Source organism: Tamandua tetradactyla, chromosome 18 (genome assembly GCF_023851605.1).
Source record: "Tamandua tetradactyla isolate mTamTet1 chromosome 18, mTamTet1.pri, whole genome shotgun sequence".
Lineage (NCBI taxonomy): Eukaryota > Metazoa > Chordata > Mammalia > Pilosa > Myrmecophagidae > Tamandua > Tamandua tetradactyla.
Window position 1 is genome coordinate 69,179,202 of NC_135344.1, and position 8,990 is coordinate 69,188,191.

Sequence of the window (8,990 nt, forward strand, 5' to 3'; positions counted from 1 at the left end):
GTAATTTTTATCTTTTTAGTAATTTATCCATTTTAGCCACGTTATCTAAATTGTTGGTATATAATTGTTTATAATATTTTCTTATAAACTCTTTTATTTTTGCAAGAGCAGTAGTGATGTTCCCTCTTTCATTCCTGCTTTTAATAATTTAACTTGTCTTTTTTGGGGGAAAGGGTTAGTCCAGTTAAAGTTCATCAATTTTGTTGATCTTTTTAAAGAATCAACTTTTGTCTTTATTGATTTCTCTATTGTTTTTCTGTTCTGTAATTTATTTATATCTGCTCCAGTCTTCGTTGTGTCTTTCTTCTTATTGCTTTAGGTTTATTTTGCTCTTCATTTTCTAGTTTCTTCAGATTTTGTTTATTGGAGACTTTTTTTTTTTTTTTTTTAATATAAGCTCATTCAAATTCTGGGCTGTAGTTAAGCAGGGGAGGGAAAGCAGTCAGCAGATATTTAAGAAATGCACATCTGTCCTACATCCAGTTTAGCAATGTTCATTCACAGGGACTACTGGTGGTAATTCAGGAATAACAATATTTTTATGGTTGAGTGAGACTCAGGGGTTGTCTAATTCCATTCCACTTCAATGTCTAGGAACCTGAGGCCCAGAGAGATTAAACGACCCTCCCCAAGGCCACACAGCCAAGGGCAAAGTCAGTGCTAGTATCTACGTACACCAGTATAAGCTTTGCCAACTTTACATGAGAATGTCCAGATCATATCTGCTGTCTCTTGATAACCACAATTATCTACTTACAATGAAACCTCTTGGTGTTAGCCATAAAGAACAAGCACTTTGAAGTTTCATAAGAATGTTTTGCCAATATTCTGAAAAATCAAAGACTCAGAGTTTTACTTCAGCCAGAAATGGGCTACTCTTCCCCAAAGATCTACAACCAAGATCCTATAGAATATAATAATTGATATTCCCAGATATGGGCCACCATTTGGAGGATTTGGGCAGGAAGGCAGGAAGACTCATGTCTAGGGAAATCTAGGTTAAACAGGTTTCCTATAGATTCTCTCTGGGACTAAGAACTTCTCTTGGAGTTTCAGACAGAGTTGAGCCCAGGTAAAGTAGCTGCAGCTGCCCAAGTTAGGGACGTTGAAGGCAGAAGTTATGCAGATCATACAGAGATGCCAGTATCAGGGTTGTAGAGAGCTATAAAGCTAATAAAGTTCTTTTTTTTTTCTTGGGGGAAGAAGGGCAGCAGAATGGAGAGGCCAAGAAGAGAAGCAAGGGCCAAGGGAAGCGTAGAAAGAAAATAGCACCTACCTACAGTGCGCATGGGGTGGGAGATACTGGGACAGGCACCAAATGAGATGGCCCCAAGCAGCCCTGCAAAATGACCTTGGCCTCGAATGACCAGAAGGAAATGAAAAAATTCAGCTTTAGTGGGAGTGGAGTGAGCCAGCCAGAAGCTGGTCCAGAGTCACAGTAGTCATTCACCCCTGAATGCTCAAGGCCTGCCCCAGCATGGATTCTTGGCATTCCTTCTCCATGGAATTCCCCAGTGCTAGGAATCATGCTCGTTGGACAGCCTTCCACTCTGAAGAGCTATAATCACAGAATTAGTAGCCACTTTCCCCAAGACAATATGCAGCTCAGAAGAGAGGTTGGAATCTCAGCTCAATCTCCCTTTCCCAAGGACTTTGGGATCCAAGAAAGAGAAGTGGCAAGGGGAGGATCACAAAAGAAACTGGAGACTCTAATAGTGATAGAAATTAAGCAATAAACAAAAGTTTGAATAAGTTATATTAATTTAAGGGTTGGCAAATTTTGTGACAGCAACCACAGTCACAGCTAAGGACTTGAGTCAAGCCAAAACTTAAAGAACTGTGATGGTACATACTCCATCCCCAGGAATACCCTCCTCTTCCAAGTGCAGCTGCCTTGGTAGGAGAGGCTCATGCGTCAACGTCTCGGGTCCTGCTCTATGATGGTAAGGACAGAAGAGAGACTGTTCAGGAGGACATGTGGCTGATCTCAAGAGAAAGGTCTCGGGTTATGGGTCACAGTGGAGGAGTCCTGCAGGTGAGGAACCTGAATTTCTCTTCAGTCATAATTTTGTATGGAAACATCACAGGTTTCCCACATAGATTAGACACTGAAAAAAACCAAGTCTCTCCTGTGAAGAGTGAAAACGTAGTGTTTTAATTGCAGCTTATGTTGTTTTCGTATCACAAAGAAAGCTCACTTCTCCAATGGCACCTGCTCCAACGTGTTATAAGGTACTGTCAGTGGATAGTAATAAGGTTTTTAAGGAAATACTTCTGCTTCAATTTTTTTCATTCTTCCTATATTGAAATAGCAGTTATGAACTCATTGGCATACTTGCCAATGTATTAGTCAGGAACAATTTGTCATGCTATCTGTAAATACCTACTTTAGAGCACTGAGGGAATGGTACCTACATTTTGATTAAAGAGCCAATGGAAGTGGGGATGGGCTGGGGAACCAAGAAAAGGACTGTGTGGCTTTGTAAGAAGGTACAGTCTCCTTAAAATAAGACTCTGCAGAAAGAGGTGAAAAGCTATTTGCCATTTTACTGAAGGTCTTCTTTTCCCCAATAAGAATATTTACATCCATGATATTTCTTCCTCAAGATATATTTAATTTATAGCTAATTGAGGCAGACTACAAATCAGATCTGTTTAATAGAAACAGAAACTGAGTCAGGCCTCAACATTTACACCTGAGTTACTCTGCTAATTAAATTGCTGATTTATCTGTGTCTCCAGAGTCAGGTTATTGGGGGTCAGTTCACCCTGTTGCTTCCTGAGATGGAAACCAGTTCCACGGGCAACCCCTCCAAACCATAAACCTTAGATGCTGCATTCTAGGTGACCCACAGCTCAAAGGCCCAATTTATTCTCCCTAACTTGATCTGCCTCAGGCTCAATACAGCCTCATACAATAAGGAACACCTTTCAAACCAATGAGAGACTCTGCATAAAGTTTTTGAATGTGGATTAACTTTTTTAAATATTCTCTCCAATGCACAAAGCATCGTCTCCTATTTTCTTACTTGATCCTTCCATTCAAACAACCCCGTGTGTTAGGTAAAATCGTTGTTATTACTTATTATTTCTGAGGTTGAGAGAGGTTAAATTGACCTCTTCCGGGTCACAAAGCTGGGAAGTGGCAATGCGACAAATACACACATGATAATCTTCTCACTTGAGAAGCCCATGCTTTGTTATGTTTTTATTTTTAACGACATCAAAACAAAGATCGAATACCACTTAGCACTAATCATGAATCTTCAGAGAATCTGTTTTCGCATGTGATCATCTGAACCCAAATGATGGACAACGGGTTGGGCAATGTGTGTTTTGAACGCATTCTGTTAATTAGATCTCAGTGTACACAAAAGTGCATAGGGGAAAATAATATCTCCTCTAGAAAGCGAAGGCGCTAGAGCCTGTGTCTGCATCTCAGTCCCTGGGATCCCAACGTGAGGTTCCTTGCTGCTGGTGTGGTCCTTGGGGAGGACTGCCAGTTGGACAGATGCATCTGCAGTCTCCAGGCTAGTACGCCTGTAGCACGTATTGCCATCACAGAACAACCCTTCTACACAATGCTTCCATCCAGATTGCTTCCATGGCTTCCCTGAGGTCTACCGAACATAAACCAAAGCCCTCACCTAAACTTCAGGGGTTCTGCTTTAAAACTTATTTCCCACTACTCCATTTCACATAAAACAATAGGGTTGATCTCTTCAGCCATCTCCAAACAGTACTTATTTACCCTCGTCCCAGCATTTCTGGTCCATATTGCTGCAATTTCTCCCTCTTCTGAGCACCCATAGCTTACCAACGCTACCCATCTCACCACAATTCTCACTTTTTATCTATCACTAATACATATACCTCATCTTCCTTACTAGATGGCTTACACAAGGCTGTTAGGGATCAGTCTGAATCGGATTGATTTCGTGTTGCTCCTAGAAGCACCAAGCACTGCACTTTGCCCCTGGTGCTTGTGAAGGGATGAATAGGGGCCCCCAAATATGCCCATGTCTTGATCTCCAGCACCTGTGAATGATACCTTATATGGAGAAAGACACTTCGGTTATTCATTATTGTTCATTTATTCATTCAACAAATGTTTACTGAGTATTGTCTCTAGTTTCCTTTTGCTGCTTTAACAGCAACCCCCCAAAGTTTGATTCCTCCAGGTCCACTGGAATAATCCATGAAAATCTCTTCATCTCAGAATTCTTAACTTAAAGATAGTGGATTCTCAGGTGGGGCTGATGTAATCACAGCACACACAACCTAGGTAAGAGTGACATAGGAGGAGGAGGAGCAGGCGATGTGTCATGGCAGAAGAGATTGGAGGGTGTGCTTTCAAAATGGAGGAGGAGCACATGTGCCAAGGAATACAGGTGGACACAAGAAACTGAAAAAGGCAAGGCACCAGCTCCATGCCTCCAGCAGGAACCCAGTCCTGCTGACACCTAGAACACAGACCAGGGAAATTGACTTTGGACCTGCAAAACTGGAAGCAAATCAGTTTGCATTAAGGACTGAGTTTGGGGTAATCTGCAGCGATGGGGAAACCAATACAGTGCTCAGTAAACATTTATTGAATGAATAAGTGACAATGATTACATGAATGGCCATCCTTAATGTTCCTGAATGTTTTGCTGGAGGTCCAATTAAATTGTAAATTTTAGCTGGGGTTCTGGGAAGGCGGTGCACTAATCTTCCACACCCATATACTCTCACATTATTCTAAAGCACACAAGACCAGGGAGAATATAAGGGAAGACAGAGCTCAATGGGGCGGGAAGGTTTGAAAGTCCTGGTGATCAGGGCTCTAAGGCAGGATGGAGAAGAGCTTGGTTAGTCAGAGAGCTGCCCAGGGCAACATCTCAATGGTCCAGCCTTGATGGTGGAAAGGGAAGAGACGTGTGCGTTGGAGAAGGAGAAAGGTCATTAAAATAGCATTTTACTTGCACTGAAATTTGTCTACCAACTGGTGGGACTCTTTTGCAGTCTCCTGTTTCTTTCTAGAGATGAGTTCTCATTCTCAAGGATGAAAGTTCTGGATAAAAGTATTTTTGTTCAATGCATATGTTACTTTAAAGTGACTGACATGCCCTCTTTTAGTTTTAATTAGAAACCAAACTGAATAAAATACTTGACTTTGACATACAGTTGTGATTTAAAAGGACTTTTCAACTCCAGTACCAAAAACACAAAACAGAATTTCAAAAGGCTATTAACATAATCCCCCCACCTCTTGTGCACAGAGAAAGGCTAAATTCATCAAAATGGGAATCGTGCCGCAAATCAATTACTATTTAAGGTTGATCCTACTGAACTTGACCATAAAACTCTTCATGCCCCCTAAACCTCAATCTAACTCTAAATTTGGCTAATCTAAATAAGCCAAAGCTTTTTTTCCCTTTTGTGAAAGCACACTTGTGCATGCTCACACACGCGCACGCACAAACACACACACATGTCTTATCATGGGCTATTAACCAGGAAGCAATCACCTCCCTCATTTTCTCAAATAGCATATATCATTCACAGAGAGCCAGAGTATAATTTGAATAAAATCGAATGCGATTTTCCTCAGCTTCACATGAATTGGAGTGGGAGATAATGCTTTCTATTTTTTCCTATCCAACAAGAACAGCTCTTAGCTCACCCCCCACCCCTGACAACATCCAAAAAACAAGTCTTCCCAGTGTTTTAGATTTAAATACATTGCATTTAATGGAGTTTCTAAATCTAAATTGTAAATACTTCTGATACTTGTAACTGTTCAGAAAGGCACATAGAGAAGAGGTTAAGGTCCCCCAAGCTAATAGAAATCAAGGCCCACCCAGTCAGCAATGGCAGAACGGTGACTGCCCCACTCAGAAGGGACTCAGACCTCTGCAGATCTCTGTGTCAGAACTGCATGTTTCTGCAAAACTAAGAAATTCAAAACCTCAAGCAAACAAAATTATTTTAATAAAACATCTTCTGAGAAAGAAAGAGAGAGACAGTACTTGGGTACAAGTTGCAAGTCAACCATCCTTAACAGTTAGAAATGACTTCACACTGGATTGGACTAATGTTTTACTTGCCCCTATGGTCTATTTTTACCAGTGCTAGGAAAAATCTAATTCTTTTTGGAAGAGTGAACAGGACACTCAAGATTAAGCTGATAAATAATTTTCCATGCTTTCTATTTGAGTGACTATGTGGGTATTTCATTGTCTTATGTATTATCTGTGCTGGTGCAACCAACTGTTTTAGATCTGCGTGTCTTTAGATACTACTCCATGGTTTAAAATTGCAGCCACTGCTTTAATAACCCGGTGATATTTGATTCTCAGACTCTTGCACTTTCTCATCTCACCAACTTTGCTCAGTAACTTGATTCCTATATTATTCTTGCCCAGAAATCCACAACTATTGGTTTATTTTCCTTTGGAAGGTTACCCTTACTTTATCTGTACTAATAAATTATGGAAGGTCTATCTACTTACAGCCCACTATTTCTTTCAATTGCTTATTTGTCTCACATCACAGATACTTATTTTAAATGCTCACAATCAACTTTTTTCCTTTTTTGTGAAAAATAATGTATATACAAAAAAACAATAAATTTCAAAGCACTTCACAGCAATTGGTTGTAGAACAGATTTCAAAGTTTGGTATGGGTTACAATCCCACAATTTTAGGTTTTTACTTGTAGCTGCTCTAGGATACTGAAGAGTAAAAGAAATAGCAATATAATGATTCAGCATTCATACTCATTTGTTTAAACCTGACCTTCTCTGTACAACTCCACCATCACCTTTGATCTTTCTCCCACTCTTTAGGGGTATTTGGCTATGCCCATTCTAACTTTTCCATGTTGAAAGGGGCTGTCAATAATATGGAATAGGGGGATGGAATTAGTTGATGTTCTGGAGAGGCTGGGCATCCTGCATCTCAGGATTTATCTGATCCAGGGACCTACCTGTCCATCACAGACACTTTTTAAGCAAATGGAGTAATCCTTCTTCAAGGTCACAGGTTCAGTGCTTTAGCCATGGGGTAGGGGGTATAGGTGGGGGGCAGGAAAATGAGAATATGACTTCAGCAATCTATTTTGCTGTAATGTCTAGAATTACTTATTTAAAATTAAAATAATATAATATTAGGCAGAAGGTTGTCTCTTCTCTTCTCTTGAATGCCTCTACAAGGAATCTCTGAAACGCCTGTTTCGGTCAAAGTATACGTTGGCAGCCATCTGCACAGCAACCCCAAGTGGGAACTTCAACCAGAAGGTGCCAACATTTGGAAAAAACCTCATTTACAGACTGTAAATATTTCAAAGCAGATTGTTTAGCCATAGATTTTGAGGAAGTTGTGATACTCAGAATCTGACAAGAAGTCATTTTGAGAACTTTACCTTTACTTTTCTGAGTTTCTGCGGTCGTCTGCCACTTCACCTTTCTAGTCTTCTTATTTGTAAGATAGAGTTAATAATCTCAGCCTATCAAACCTTTGTGCTATGGGGATATAAGCAAGGTATGTGTGAAATTACTCTGCATTCTCCCAAATATGACATCCATTCATTCAGCAAATATTTACTGGGTATCTGCTTTGCTCCTGGTGCCGTGTCAGGTCCTGGGAATGGAAATGTAGTCTGGACAGACTTTGCCGCTGCTCTCACAATTGAAGCATGAATGTATTCCTACCATTATTACCAGAACTACTACACTAGCATCTACTACTACTACTACTACTACCGCTATACTATTGCTTGGTGTTTAAAGAAAGTTGCTATTACTGTGTAACCAGCAATATCTTTTATAATATCATAGTGTTTAGAGCAAGCATCTTCACCATCATTAAATGATTTCTTTCACTCCCCAAGCATCTGTTGGCGATTTCATAGACAGCAATACAATAACCCTCAATTCCATTCGTTAGCTTGAGTTTTTACTTTCAATATGATTCACACTGCATATGCCAGCCTGGCTCTTATTAAAGTCAGGACCAACGAGAATCAGATACATGAAAAAACTAGAACAATGTTGTAGAAAATCAGGCATTCAACCTCTACAAATACCATGCATTCAGTTTCTACTTTTCATTTTGGTTTTACAATGACAATCTTTATAAGGAAAACAGTGAAGGAATGAGAACTCACTTTTACTTAGGTACCTATAGTATGCTAGACATTATACACGCATCACCTCATTTATACACATTGGGCCTCTGTGATGCTGAGTTACTATCTCTTTGCAGAGGAAGGACAAGAGGTTCTGGCAGACCAAGGAACTTCTCAGGATCAGCACATTTAGAGTCCAGCACCAGTGGTCTTTCCATTAAGCCCGACACTTCTGTTCCATCTCAGTCTATTTAGCTACAACATGAGATTCTTTAATGAGGCTTAGCCCATATACAGTTGATAGAGAATTGAGATCAGTTTAACACAGGCATCCAGTTGGTAACTAGATGGTCTTTCCAGAGTGATAATGTTCTGATGAGACCAGGAGCTAGCTTTCTCGCAATTAAAGCAAAAGTCTTAGCACTATATGGAGACCTTAAGGAAAAAAAGCTGATGTCATGCAGATGTTCCTTCTGCAAAAAGTAGAAGGTAATGTGGTTTCTAGAACAGCGACATTTCCCACAGTATCAGCAGTTCTGATACTTTAGCATGTATCAGAATTGCCTGTAGAGCTTGTTAAAATAGATTGCTGGCATTCCCCCCCACTCTCCCCCTCATCCCTCTCCACCCCAGGATTTCTGATTCAGTAGGTTTGGGTGTGACTTACAAATGTGCATTTCTAACAAATTCCTGCATGATGCTGAAGCTGCTGATCCCAGGACCACACTTAGAGAACCAGTGCCTTATGTTAAGCTGTCTGGGGAAGTTGCAAGTGTAGAGGAAAAAGTTACCAAGATGTTTTCTCCTGTGCTCACAAAAATTGACTGATGAAGAAGGCTGCCCCCAGATCATATTATTTATGATAATGGAACTGGCCTCT